Below are 13,596 nucleotides of genomic sequence, written 5' to 3'. Positions count from 1 at the left end.
CACCCCACAATTGATTGAGCAACTGCTAATTAAAAAAACAATTATATTAATCACAATTGATAACATTGCGCGCGCAATTCCGTGACTACCGTTTTCCAAAAGCGAAACTATTTCGTTTATACAGCACTGACAAGCACCGAAGTTCGCAAGCCTTGGTTCTCCTTCATTTACACGAAAAAATCTTTCGCCTTTTACTAAAGATTTCCGTGGAGGAGAACAACACAATGGGCCTAAGGGTATTTTTTGTCGCCCGCCGGATTTTCCAGGCGGGTGTTTATCAAAAGTGTACGAGATCAACAGCTGGCGTAATCCTGATTCCCAATGCTCCTTTCTTGGCAGAAGGCTATTGATCACGCCAAAATATCAAACGACACCCCACAACTGATTGAGCAACTGCTAATTATAAAAACAATAATATTCGTCACAATTGATAACATTGCGGGCGCACTTCCCTGACTACCGTGTCCAAAAGCGTAACTATTTCGTTTATACAGCACTGACAAGCACCGAAGTTTCCAAGCCTTGGTTCTCCTTCATTTGCACGAAAAAATCTTTCGCCTTTTACTAAAGATTTCCGTGGAGGAGAACAACACAATGGGCCTAAAGGTATTTTTGTCGCCTGCCGGATTTTCCAGGCGGGTGTTTATCAAAAGTGTACGAGATCAACAGCTGGCGTAATCCGGATTCCCAATGCTCCTTTTCCTGGCAGAAGGCTATTGATCACGCCAAAATATCAAACGACACCCCACAATTGATTGAGCAACTGCGAATTAAAAAAACAATTATATTCGTCACAATTGATAACATTGCGCGCGCACTTCCGTGATTACCGTGTCCCAAAAGCGAAACTATTTCGTTTATACAGCACTGACAAAACCGAAGTTTCCAAGCCTTGGTTCTCTTCATTTACACGAAAAAATCTTTCGCCTTTTACTAAAGATTCCGTGGAGGAGAACAACACAATGGGCCTAAGGGTATTTTTTGTCGCCCGCCGGATTTTCCAGGCGGGTGTTTATCAAAAGTGTACGAGATCAACAGCTGGCGTAATCCGGATTCCCATTCTTCTTTTTCCCTGGCAGAAGGCTATTGATCACGCCAAAATATCAAACGACACCCCACAATTGATTGAGCAACTGCAAATTAAAAAAACAATTATATTCGTCACAATTGATAACATTGCGCGCGCACTTCCGTGATTACCGTGTCCAAAAGCGAAACTATTTCGTTTATACAGCACTGACAAAAACCCAAGTTTCCAAGCCTTGGTTCTCCTTCATTTACACGAAAAAATCTTTCGCCTTTTACTAAAGATTTCCGTGGAGGAGAACAACACAATGGGCCTAAAGGTATTTTTTGTTGCCCGCCGGATTTTCCAGGCGGGTGTTTTTAAAAAGTGTACGAGATGAACAGCTGGCGTAATCCGGATTCCCTATGCTCTTTTCTTGGCAGAAGGCTATTGATCGCGCCAAAATATCAAACGACACCCCACAAATGATTGAGCAACTGTGAATTAAAAAAACAATTATATTCGTCACAATTGATAACATTGCGCGCGCACTTCCGTGATTACCGTGTCCCAAAAGCGAAACTATTTCGTTTATACAGCACTGACAAACACCGAAGTTTCCAAGCCTTGGTTCTCCTTCATTTACACGAAAAAATCTTTCGCCTTTTACTAAAGATTTCCGTGGAGGAGAACAACACAATGGGCCTAAGGGTATTTTTTGTCGCCCGCCGGATTTTCCAGGCGGGTGTTTATCAAAAGTGTACGAGATCAACAGCTGGCGTCATCCGGATTCCCAATGTTCCTTTTCCCTGGCAGAAGGCTATTGATCACGCCAAAATATCAAACGACACCCCACAATTGATTGAGCAACTGCTAATTAAAAAAACAATTATATTCGTCACAATTGATAAAATTGCGCGCGCACTTCCGTGACTACCGTGTTCCAAAAGTGAAACTATTTCGTTTATACAGCACTGACAAGCACCAAAGTTTCCAAGCCTTGGTTCTCCTTCATTCACACGAAAAAATCTTTCGCCTTTTACTAAAGATTTCCGTGGAGGAGAACAACACAATGGGCCTAAAGGTATTTTTGTCGCCCGCCGGATTTTCCAGGCGGGTGTTTATCAAAAGTGTACGAGATCAACAGCTGGCGTAATCCGGATTCCCAATGCTGCTTTTCCTGGAAAAAGGCTATTGATCACGCCAAAATATCAAACGACACCCCACAATTGATTGAGCAACTGCTAATTATAAAAACAATTATATTCGTCACAATTGATAACATTGCGCGCGCACTTCCGTGACTACCGTGTTCCAAAAGCGAAACTATTTCGTTTATACAGCACTGACAAGCACCGAAGTTTCCAAGCCTTGGTTCTCCTTCATTTATACGAAAAAATCTTTCGCCTTTTACTAAAGATTTCCGTGGAGGAGAAAACGACCATGGGTACAAGTGTATTTTTTGTCGCACACCGGATTTTCCTGGCGGGTATTTATCAAAAGTGTACGAGATCAACAGCAGGTGTGATCCGGATTCCCAATGCTCTTTTTCCTGGCAGAAGGCTATTGATCACGCCAAAATATCAAACGACACCCACAATTGATTGAGCAACTGCTAATTACAAAAACAATAATATTCGTCACAATTCATAACATTGCGCGCGCACTTCCCTGACTACCGTGTTCCAAAAGCAAAACTATTTCGTTTACACAGCACTGACAAGCACCGAAGTTTGCAAGCCTTGGTTCTCTTTCATTTATACGAAAAAATCTTTCGCCTTTTACTAAAGATTTCCGATGAGGAGAACAAAACAATGGGCTAAGGGTATTTTTTGTCGCCCGCCGGATTTTCCGGGCGGGTGTTCATCAAAAGTTTACGAGATCAACAGCAGGCGTGATCCGGATTCCCAATGCTCTTTTTCCTGGCAGAAGGCAGAAGGCTCTTGATCACGCTAAAATATCAAACGACACCCCACAATTGATTGAGCAACTGCTAATTATAAAAACAATAATATTCGTCACAATTGATAACATTGTGCGCGCGCGCACTTCCGTGACTACCGTGTTCCAAAAGTGAAACTATTTCGTTTATACAGCACTGAGAAGCACCGAAGTTTCCAAGCCTTGGTTCTCCTACGAAAAAATCTTTCGCCTTTTACTAAAGGTTGCCGTGGAGGAGAACAACACAATATGCCTAAGGGTATTTTTTGTCGCCCACCGGAAAATAGGGCGAAAATAGGGTGATCTCATTTGTCGAGAGCTCACGTTAAAACTTTCTAATCGCTTGTCCAACCTCGTCTGGCTTCTATCTATCGAAAGATATGCTTTTAATACCAAATGGTGAAAAATGAGAACATACGAGGCTGATAAAAAACTTTAGTCACAATCGCATATTTTGACCTTTGAGCCTAATCAAAGCAGTGCATAACAAAAGAACAAAAACAATTAATCACGAACATGTTACAGCTTGCACTGGTTTTACAACATTTTTATTGCGATTATTTACATTCACACTTTTAAAAAGAGATTATGCGTCATGCCTTCAACTTGACCACCATCTCTATCGATAAAAAGTTAACATCGCCGGCACATTAATTGCTTGGAATGTTCTCCTGATGTGATTTATTCCTACTTACCATGCATTGGCGGGTAGTTTATTCGGAAGCAAAATTCTTCAATTAATTCCTAAAGGGAGTTAATTTTCAATGGTTTTAGTCCCAACTCTCAGAGGTGAGAATATGCGATTTTGACTAACACTTTTTATCAGCCTCCTATTTTCTCATTTTTTCATCATTTGGTATTAAAAACATGTCATTCGATAGTTAACTAAAAGCCTAACCTTTCCGAATGTGAAAAAAATTCATTTGCTGGAATGAGTAGTTCACGTACAATAGTGCGCCAAAGTTGGATTACTTTTTTTTTATACACCCTGTGAAGCATAATTTGATGCGTGCACATTATAAGATTAAGCAACAATATTCGCGTTAGCTTGTACGTGCGCTTCATTAGCTCAGTGGTTAGAGCACTGCAAGGGCTTGTAAACCAGGGGCCGGTTGTTCGAAAGATGGATAACTTATCCAACGGATAAGTCCTATCCAACGGATAAATCTGCTATCCAGTGGATAGTTATCCATTGGATAAAAACGCGTTGCACGAAGCGTGGATAGTGAAGTGGATAGCTATCCAATAGATAAGGTAAAATTTACCGGAAGAAAACAGGATTATCCTGAAATTTCGTACCACAACGTCAGCTGTTGCTAAGCATTTACAACATTGAATTCATAATCATTACGAATTCTCGAGTATAGTTACTGAATGGAAAAGACTTGAACAAGTGATTTGCTCGAACTTTGCACTTCACATCATAGTGATTTTATTAATCAAACACATTGCAATTTTATTCCTTGACCTTGCAACGCTTTGCCTTTCGGTTCCATAGCAAATTTAGGAACCCTATTTTAATGTTCGTGAATGAAATTACTTAGATATTAGCAAGTTTCCTTGGGATAGGTTGAATCTTTCTTTGCATATTCGCGTTTATAAACTGATTAGAAGCGCATAGTAAATTTACCACCTGTTATAAATGCGAGGATCTCCAAAAAATCGCAGCTCGGAACGGAATGTGTAGGCAACGTGAAACGCTGCTGCGATAAATTGCACTTCGAAAACATTTTTAATAGTGAATACAATCATGATGTGTATTAGTTTGTTGAAACACAGTAACAGGAATATGGCATTTTTGTCCTATTTTATATAAATGTTTACAGTGTTACCTTGTATCTTTGAATTTATTCACTGGATAGTGGATTTAAACCACCTCCGGACCTTGGATAAATTTATCCGGTAGATAGCGATTTTTATCCGCTGGATAAAGTTATCCAAGCTTCGTGCAACGCAAATCACACGCTGGATAAAACTTATTCGTTGGATAGGGACTTATCCGTTGGATAGCGACTTATCCACCTTTCGAACAACCGGCCCCAGGGGTCCAGAGTTCAACTCTCTGATGAGGCTCTTGTTGTCATACTTTTGTAAATTATATGCAACTATAGCTATTAACTATGGCAACTATGTAATTAATCGTATTCAGAGTCCGAAGTGCTAACCATTACACCACAGGACATAAACACCTAGAAAAATTACTGAGAAATTCCTGGCTCTACAGTATATCTATACACGCATAATATTAAGATAAAGTAATTATATTCCCTGTATTCCAGGTATGGACTCCCACTTTCAACATGCATGTGTCCCAGAGAGTCATTGAAAAAACACTAAACTGCAAGGATTATTTATCAAGCAAACGGATTGTTGCAACGAAAATAAATTGGGTTTTTTAATTCACTAATTAGTACGATAAAAATGTTGATAAAATAGAAGGGACCGAGCGGAGTTGAAGCACTGACCTCTTGATCTGCGGTCGAATGCTCTACTACTGAGCTACACTCCCTGATCGGGAATACCTGTTTGATGCTATTCTCCTAAAAGAACATTTCTTGCTGTTCTTTCCTTATTCGAAATAGCACAAGTTTTATATTCATAGCATAGAAGCAGTGTGTAGCAAGCAGGGTGGCGCAGTGGAAGCCTGCTGGGCCCATAACCCAGAGGTCAATGGATCGAAACCATTTCCTGCTAAAGTTATCATTTCAATAAAAAAGATCTTTTCGAAATCTTATTCAAAAACATATATTTTTTCTGATATGGGCTATAAGAGAAAAGCCAGAACTAAAAAAGTTACATAAAACATAAAATGAATAGTTCCAGCAAGGTCCTACCGAGATCTACTAAAAGGCACAGCCGAAATTGGCGTTTGAGACATTTCAACCCGGATATCTAATCGCTGGTTCACAATTGTGTATTTCTGTACCGCTATCAAAGAGAAACCTTTTGAATAGCATGAAAAAGTTCAATTTTTCTTCCGAATACGTACTCTGCAATCTTTTGACGACTCATCATATACATCTGGCCCGCGCTGTGATGTATAGTCTATATACACGCACATTATTAAGATGAAGTATTTACATATATTCCCCCTATTCCAGGTATGGAGCCCTGGTTTACAAATATAATAATTATAGAACATGCATATGTCCCAAAGAGTCATTCAAAAAACCTAAACTGCATGGATTGTTTATCAAACGTACGGCTGTTTCCCACGGAAATAAATTAGGATTTTTTATGCACTAATGGGTACCATAAAAATATTAAATTTTTCTTTAATTTATAGAACAGGAAGGAGCAAGCGGAGTTGAACCACTGACCCCAGTGACCTGTCAACCTGCAGTCGGATGCTCGACCACTATATGCTACTCTCTCTGAGCGTCCATGCAGCATACCTGCATGTCATATGGTATATTCTTAGATAGCTGTAAGAGAAAGGCTGAAATAAAAAAATATATAAAGACGGAGAATGAATGTTTTCAAAGAGTTTCTACCAAGAATTGAACTCCGATTCTCGAAGTCAGATTCCGAAGTGATAACCATTACACCACAGACCCTAAAAACCTATCAAATTTACTGACGAATGTTGACTGCATAGTATATAATTATTTAGTTTGCTACGCACATGCACATTATTAAGATAAAGTATTCATATAATTATATTCGTGTTAAGCTTGCACATACGCTTCATTAGCTCAGTGGTTAGATCACTGGTCTTGTAAACCAGGGGTCCAGAGTTCAACTCTCTGATGAGGCTTTTGCATACTTTTGTATTTACAAAAGTATATAGGCAACTATAGGAACTATATAATTTATCCTACTCAGAGCCCGAAGTAATAAACCATTACACCAAAGGACATAAACACCTAGAAAAATTACTGAGAAATTCCCGGCTCTACACTATATCTATGCGCGCACTTTATTAAGATAAAGTAATTATATTCCCTGTATTCCAGGTATGGACTCCCGTTTTACAAATTTATAGGACATGCATGTGTCCCAGAGAGTCATTGAAAAAACACTAAACTGCAAGGATTATTTATCAAGCAAACGGATTGTTGCAACGAAAATAAATTTGGGTTTTTTAATTCACTAATTAATACGATAAAAATGTTGGATTTTTTTTTCATTCATAAAAGAGAAGGGAGCGAGCGGAGTTGAACCACTGACCTCTCGATCTGCAGTCGGATGCTCTACCACTGAGCTACACTCCCTGATCGTGCATACCTGTTTGATGCTATTCTTCTAAAAGAACATTTCTTGCTGTTCTTCCCTTATTCGAAATAGCACAAGTTTTATATTCATAGCATAGAAGCATTGTGTAGCAAGCAGGGTGGCGCAGTGGAAGCGTGCTGGGCCCATAACCCAGAGGTCAATGGATCGAAACCATTTCCTACTAAAGTTATCATTTCAATAAAAAATATCTTTTCGAAATCTTATTCAAAAACATATATTTTTTCTCAAATGGGCTATAAGGTAAAACCAGAGCTAAAAAATTTACATAAAGACATAAAATTAACCGTTCCAGCAAGGTTCTACCGAGAATTGAACTCGGATTCCCGGATTCAGAGTCCAAAGTGCTAAACATTACACCACAGAACCTAACCATCTACTGAAAGACACAGCAGAAATTTGTGTTTGAGACATTTCAACCCGGAAATCTAATCGCTGGTTCCCAATCGTGTATTTCTGTACGGCTATCAAAGAGAAAACTTTTGAATAGCATGAAAAAGTTCAATTTTTCTTCCGAATACGTATTCTGCAATCTTTTGACGACTCATCATATACATCTGACCCGCGCTGTGATGTGTAGTCTATATACACGCACATTATTAAAATGAAGTATTTACATATATTCCCCCTATTCCAGGTATTGAGCCCTGGTTTACAAATATAATATAGAACATGCATGTGTCCCAAATAGTCATTCAAAAAACCTAAACTGCATGGATTGTTTATCAAATGTACGGCTGTTTCCCACGAAAATAAATTAGGAATTTTCATGCACTAATCGGTACCATAAAAATATTTAATTTTTCTTTAATTTATAGAACAGGAAGGAGCGAGCGGAGTTGAGCCACTGACCCCGTCCAGTGACCTTTCAACCAGCAGTCGGATTCTCTACCATTGTATGCTACTCTCCCTGAGCGTTCCATGCAGCATACCTGTCATATGCTATATTCTTAGATCCTGTACGAGAAAGTTTGAAATAAAAAAATACATAAAGACGGAGAATGAATGTTTTCAAAGAGTTTCTACCAAGAATTGAACTCCGATTCTCGAAGTCAGAGTCCGAAGTGATAACCATTACACCACAGACCCTAAAAATCAGTCAAACTTTCTGACGAATGTTGGCTACATAGTATATAATTATGTAGTTTGCTACGCGCATGCACATTATTAAGATAAAGTATTCATATAATTATATTCGTGTTAAGCTTGCACATACGCCTCATTAGATCAGTTGTTAGAGCACTGGTGTTGTAAACCAGGAGTCCAGAGTTCAACTCTCTGATGAGGCTTTTCTATACTTTTGTTTTGTCTTTATACTTTAATTTATCCTACTCAGAGCCCGAAGTAATAAACCATTACACCACAGGACATAAACACCTAGAAAAATTACTGAAAAATTCCTGGCTCTACAGTATATCTATGCACGCCCATTATTAAGATAAAGTAATTATATTCCCTGTATTCCAGGTATGGACTCCCGTTTTACAAATTTATAGAACATGGATGTGTCTCAGAGAGTCATTGAAAAAACACTAAACTGGAAGGATTATTTATCAAGCAAACGGATTGTTGCAACGAAAATAAATTTGGGTTTTTTAATTGACTAATTAGTACGATAAAAATGTTGGGGGTTTTTTCATTCATGAAAGAGAAAGGAGCCAGCTGAGTTGAACCACTGACCTCTCGATCTGCAGTCGAATGCTCTACCACTGAGCTACACTCCCTGATCGTGCATACATGTTTGATGCTATTCTCCTAAAAGAACATTTTTTGTTGTTCTTACCTTATTCGAAATAGCACAAGTTTTATATTAATAGCATAGAAGCAGTGTGTAGCAAGCAGGGTGGCGCAGTGGAAGCGTGCTGGGCCCATAACCCAGAGGTCAATGGATCGAAACCATTTCCTGCTAAAGTTGCCATTTCAATAGAAAAGATCTTTTCAGCGCACATTGTAGGTGTCATTTTTTGTTGAGAAAGTTCATTTTTCTTAAATGAAGTGTGAGAGAAAAGCCTGAACTCAAAAACTATACTCCCCGATCGTGCAAACCTGCATGCGCAAATATTTTCTTAGATACCTGTAGGAACATTTCCCGCTTTTTTTAACTTATTCGGAACAGCACAAGTAAAAAGAAATTACAGATCTGTGTATATATTCATGGCATAGAAGCAGTGTGTAGCAAGCTGGGTGGGGCAGTGGAAGCGTGCTGGGCCCATAAACCAAGGCCTGTTTGCCCGTCTAGTTTGAAAGAGAACGGTCTTAATAACAATTTGCAAATGGTCTAGGTAATGATTATGCTGTATTTTCTTTTGAAAAAAAAGTGGTACGTGTTCCCGTTCCAACGTTAGATGCACTCTCTCAACTTAATTTAAGTATCAACATTATAAAAATATAGTGAGCTACGATTTTGCATCAATGTAGTCATATCAAAACTGTCCACGATTGCTTTTTACACGTGCTTCATTAGCTCAAGGCTAGGGCCGGTTGTATCAAGCCCGTTTGGCTTAAACGGTGGATAAATCAAGTATAAAGGTCTAAATCAAGGTCTAGTAAACCAGGGGTGCGGAGTTCGAATCTCTGACGAGGCTCTTCACATTTTCCACTTAAACTCAATGATATGAACGACTTTTGTGATTGACTTCTGGTAACAATAGTGAACTGCAATGTTTATGATTTGCTCTTTCAGAAATCAATTCCTATAATACTTGCTTGTGTTTTATTTTTTTTTTCATTGCCTTTCAACTGGCAATTATGTAGTCGTGGCTGAGTGGTTAAGGCGACAGGCTCGAAATCTGTTGGGATATTCCCGCGCAGGTTCAAATCCTGCCGTCTACCAGTCTTGTTATCTCGAAAGATTTTCATAACACGGAGAAATTGTTTGCCAGCTGGTGGAATTTCGTTTTATACTATACGATATATTTTTTGCATTTTTTAGGCAAAGACAATCAGAGTAGTCAAAATTTTTAAAACTTGTGGTAAAATGTTAAATACTGTACCCTTTTAACCGAAGTAGTCGAATTTAGGCATTCTGATTCGGTTACTAAAAATGTAAACAAACATGCTGTTTGGTTTAGAGCGAAATTGCCTCTTCTTATAAGGACCTCTATTCAGAAATATTATTTTCCCTTTATAGGCTCGCTTTTAAGAGTATAGTATTAGGCTGTCTGCCGCCCGAGTCAACGGAACTTTAATTTTTCACTTACCGCTATGCCGGCCGGAATTTTTGATAACTTACCGTAAGCTACTGCACTTTTTTCGCTTTGGGTGCAGCAGACACAGTGGACACGGATTCGATTCCCGTGCAAGCCCTGCATGATTGCCCTCCCAACTTGAAATTTTTCTAAGATTGAGTTTCCTTCTTCAAGACAAAAAGCAGTGTTGATCTCCCCATAAAACTTTGATCCCATGCAGTGTCAATCCCATATGGAAATATACAACGAGGAGATCTACTACTATGCATGCACAAATGTATTCATAGTAAAGACATGTCATACATGAAGACGTTGTCATTCATATTACAAGAACTGAACATCGGCAAACATGCAGAATTAGCTTGGAAGGGATTCGTTTTTACAATTGCAAAAGCGTTATGTGTTTGCCTTACTAGGGACCTTAAGCATGTTGAACGGCATCACGACGACGACGCGGCTGAAATTCTCCTTTAAATAAATGCTATAACACGGTTGTTGTTGTATATCATTATATGTAACGATTTAGTGAGTATAAGGCGTTACGAACATTGCGTTTATGTTGAAGGACAATTCTATAGAGCCTAATTCGAGATAGTATACGTGCTCGTTAGGTCCTGAAATGCACCCGTTCTGGGTAAGACGTAAAAAAACACGTTTTCCCGTTGTAAACAGAACGAAGACGACGTCTAAAGCCGGTCTTCCACTAGCGGGCGGATATTTTTTCGCGCGAAGCGACTTTATTCCTTTGTATTTGAGCAATTTGTTCCAGATGGTCGCAGTTGAGAGGTCTGAAACAAAAGTAAAATGTCGCTTCGTGCGAAAAATATCGCTAGTGGAAAACCGGCTTAAAACCCATCATGGGTCTTTAATGGACGACTTGCGCTTTAGACTAATTTCTTACCTCGGCAATAAAAAGGACATTTTCTGAAAGATCTTACTTAAATTAGTGCAAATGCAAAGTTTGGCCGCGAAATTTTGTAAAATACGGAAAATATAGCCATGCGAAGTTGTCGATTTTTGTATACTTTTGTATTGCGTGCGGAAATGTGTAACTAAATTAGTTACACACTTCCGGTTCTAATACAAAAGTATACAAAATTTGCCAACTTCGCGTGGCTATATTTTCCGTATTTTACAACATTTCGCAGCCAAACTTTGCATTTGCACTAATTTAAGTAAGATCTTTCTAGCTGTCATGATTTATTTTCTTCTAGTTACTTCGATCAAAAATTTGTCTAAAGCGCAAGTCGTCCATTATTCATTTCTTCTCAATGACCCATTGTATTGATAACCGTTGTCGTCGCGTTCGCGTCCTACATGCTTAAGGTCGCTATTGTCTGACGGTGGTTAGAGCACTGGTCTCCTAAACTAGGGGTCCGGAGTTCAACTCTCTGATAAGATTTTCCGCGTTCTTACCTTTTTCGGAATAGCGCAAATTAAAAGAAAATATATATCTGCGTATATATTCATAGCACTAGGGCAGTGTGTAGCATGCAGGGTTGCGAAGTGGAAGCGTGCAGGGCCCATAACCCAGAGGTCAATAGATCGAAACCATTTCCCGCTAAACTTCTCATCTCAATAAAAAGGCCTCTTAGCTTGTGTGGACATTCTAGGTTTTTCTTCAAAAAGGTTTATTTTTTCATTAATATGAGCTATAAGAGAAAAGCCTGAACTCAAACTAAGGATCCAAGGATAGTGCAAAGTTTTAGCTATAATGCAAATGCTGTTATACTTGTGATTGTGCAAAAATGCGCGGTTGGATATTATCCGTTTTAAGTATAATAAAACGCTTTTTCGTGAGTCTAGGTAATTGTCGAGAGTCGAGAGTATGAAGTCGAGAGTCGAGAGTATAAAGTCGAGAGTCGAAAGTATCAGGTCGAGAGTCCTAAAAATCCCAATTTTCGCACACAAGGGGTATTTCTACTTATATATTACGTTTATTTTTACTAATATTACACTGCAGTTTACTTGTGAGTTGACGCTTCATGTTTCAACTTCCGAGGTAAAATATTATTGTGATGCGTATTATATAATATATTATCATATTATCGAGAAAAAAAAGCTACGGCAAGGTGTGCGTCTAGCTCAATTTTTACGTACATTATTATTTTGCGAGTTGTGCTTTTGAGGAATATAGCTCAAACAAACAACCCGTTCTCGCCTGAACTGAAGTATTAAATAAATTATGTAAACATTTTATAATAAAATATTTCTGAGAAGAATCCCACAAATACTTTCAAATTGCACTATACTGTATAAACCTTAAAGTTAAATAAACCTTGCATGATTTACATAACCGATGCGTGAATCGATCACTTGTCCTGACAGCACGAAAATATAACCAAACATACTCAAATTACATTACTATAGTCGCGATATTATATATGGATATCAACCATAACAATATAATTAGCCTTGAATGCCTACTGTGTGGATCCACAGTTTTCATTTTGAAGAATTTATGACAGTAAAATTGGTTTGTGCATGTGGTCGCGCAGATGAAACATGGTCTAACGTAATTAATGTAATAGTTACTTTGCCCTTCTTTTGGACTGATTGACGCCTGTATATATTCAAAACCGATCCGTCTATTTACATAACCATATGCGTGCAATCGCACTATAGCCTACCTAAATAAAATACAAAGCACTAAATAAATATAGCTCTATGAAGTTGTGCTGTAAGAAAACGAACTAAATAATATTAGCACTTAATTGTCAACATTTTAGCGTGAATTAACTGCAATACGTAAAATACAAAACAATCCTATGCTTCATGAAGTTTGTGTTGTCTAGCACTCTATTCAATGAAGTATACGATCTAAATAAATCGCGCAGTGTAATATTCGATGCGTGTGTTTATAACACGATGCGCGCATCAATGGATCAGTTCAAATATAGTGTTTATTACGTGTAGTAATAGTGCATGTCGTGTAGCACCTTAGCATACCATTTAACCTGATAATACTGATCGGCACTTGCTAGTAATATCGCCATTTGCTTCAGATTTGTACATTTTAAACAGAACTGTCTCGCTCCATTGTTTCTCTATAACAAATAGTAATTATTAAGCACTGTTATGGTTAAAAAATTTTTAACCTCCATAGTCGATTATACAGCAGTATCAATTGCTATCAACACATGTTAGATTCGTAAAGTACATTATCAAAATAAGTCCTGTATATTATGTTATGCGTGTAGTTAAAATACGATAGTGGATGTGGACGTA

At 38.3% G+C, this 13,596-nt stretch overlaps 12 non-coding genes and 1 pseudogene across 12 annotated transcripts; 12 read left to right on the top strand and 1 right to left on the bottom strand.

The window, feature by feature from the left end:
• The first annotated feature begins 147 nt into the window (after positions 1–147).
• Positions 148–270, top strand: LOC114536923. Its single transcript, XR_003688544.1, has one exon. It is a non-coding gene; the product is annotated as a U5 spliceosomal RNA (small nuclear RNA).
• Positions 271–517: 247 nt separating this feature from the next.
• LOC114536904 lies at positions 518–639 on the top strand. Its single transcript, XR_003688527.1, has one exon. It is a non-coding gene; the product is annotated as a U5 spliceosomal RNA (small nuclear RNA).
• Positions 640–887: 248 nt separating this feature from the next.
• On the top strand, positions 888–1,008 carry LOC114536873. Its single transcript, XR_003688498.1, has one exon. It is a non-coding gene; the product is annotated as a U5 spliceosomal RNA (small nuclear RNA).
• A 249-nt stretch (positions 1,009–1,257) lies between these two features.
• LOC114536899 lies at positions 1,258–1,382 on the top strand. The gene has a single exon (XR_003688522.1). It is a non-coding gene; the product is annotated as a U5 spliceosomal RNA (small nuclear RNA).
• A 246-nt stretch (positions 1,383–1,628) lies between these two features.
• Positions 1,629–1,751, top strand: LOC114536911. The gene has a single exon (XR_003688533.1). It is a non-coding gene; the product is annotated as a U5 spliceosomal RNA (small nuclear RNA).
• Positions 1,752–2,001: 250 nt separating this feature from the next.
• On the top strand, positions 2,002–2,123 carry LOC114536894. Its single transcript, XR_003688517.1, has one exon. It is a non-coding gene; the product is annotated as a U5 spliceosomal RNA (small nuclear RNA).
• Positions 2,124–2,372: 249 nt separating this feature from the next.
• On the top strand, positions 2,373–2,495 carry LOC114536919. The gene has a single exon (XR_003688541.1). It is a non-coding gene; the product is annotated as a U5 spliceosomal RNA (small nuclear RNA).
• A 248-nt stretch (positions 2,496–2,743) lies between these two features.
• Positions 2,744–2,865, top strand: LOC114536928. The gene has a single exon (XR_003688549.1). It is a non-coding gene; the product is annotated as a U5 spliceosomal RNA (small nuclear RNA).
• Positions 2,866–3,125: 260 nt separating this feature from the next.
• LOC114536874 lies at positions 3,126–3,238 on the top strand (annotated as a pseudogene).
• Positions 3,239–6,631: 3,393 nt separating this feature from the next.
• Trnat-ugu lies at positions 6,632–6,704 on the top strand. Its single transcript has one exon. It is a non-coding gene; the product is annotated as a tRNA-Thr (tRNA).
• Positions 6,705–7,089: 385 nt separating this feature from the next.
• On the bottom strand, positions 7,090–7,161 carry Trnac-gca. The gene has a single exon. It is a non-coding gene; the product is annotated as a tRNA-Cys (tRNA).
• A 1,856-nt stretch (positions 7,162–9,017) lies between these two features.
• On the top strand, positions 9,018–9,089 carry Trnam-cau. Its single transcript has one exon. It is a non-coding gene; the product is annotated as a tRNA-Met (tRNA).
• Positions 9,090–9,930: 841 nt separating this feature from the next.
• Trnas-cga lies at positions 9,931–10,012 on the top strand. The gene has a single exon. It is a non-coding gene; the product is annotated as a tRNA-Ser (tRNA).
• The last annotated feature ends 3,584 nt before the right edge of the window (positions 10,013–13,596 follow it).

Source organism: Dendronephthya gigantea, unplaced genomic scaffold (genome assembly GCF_004324835.1).
Source record: "Dendronephthya gigantea isolate DGI-Jeju-01 unplaced genomic scaffold, DenGig_1.0 000149F, whole genome shotgun sequence".
In the NCBI taxonomy this organism is placed as follows: domain Eukaryota; kingdom Metazoa; phylum Cnidaria; class Anthozoa; order Malacalcyonacea; family Nephtheidae; genus Dendronephthya; species Dendronephthya gigantea.
This window is presented reverse-complemented; position numbering and strand designations above follow the sequence as displayed.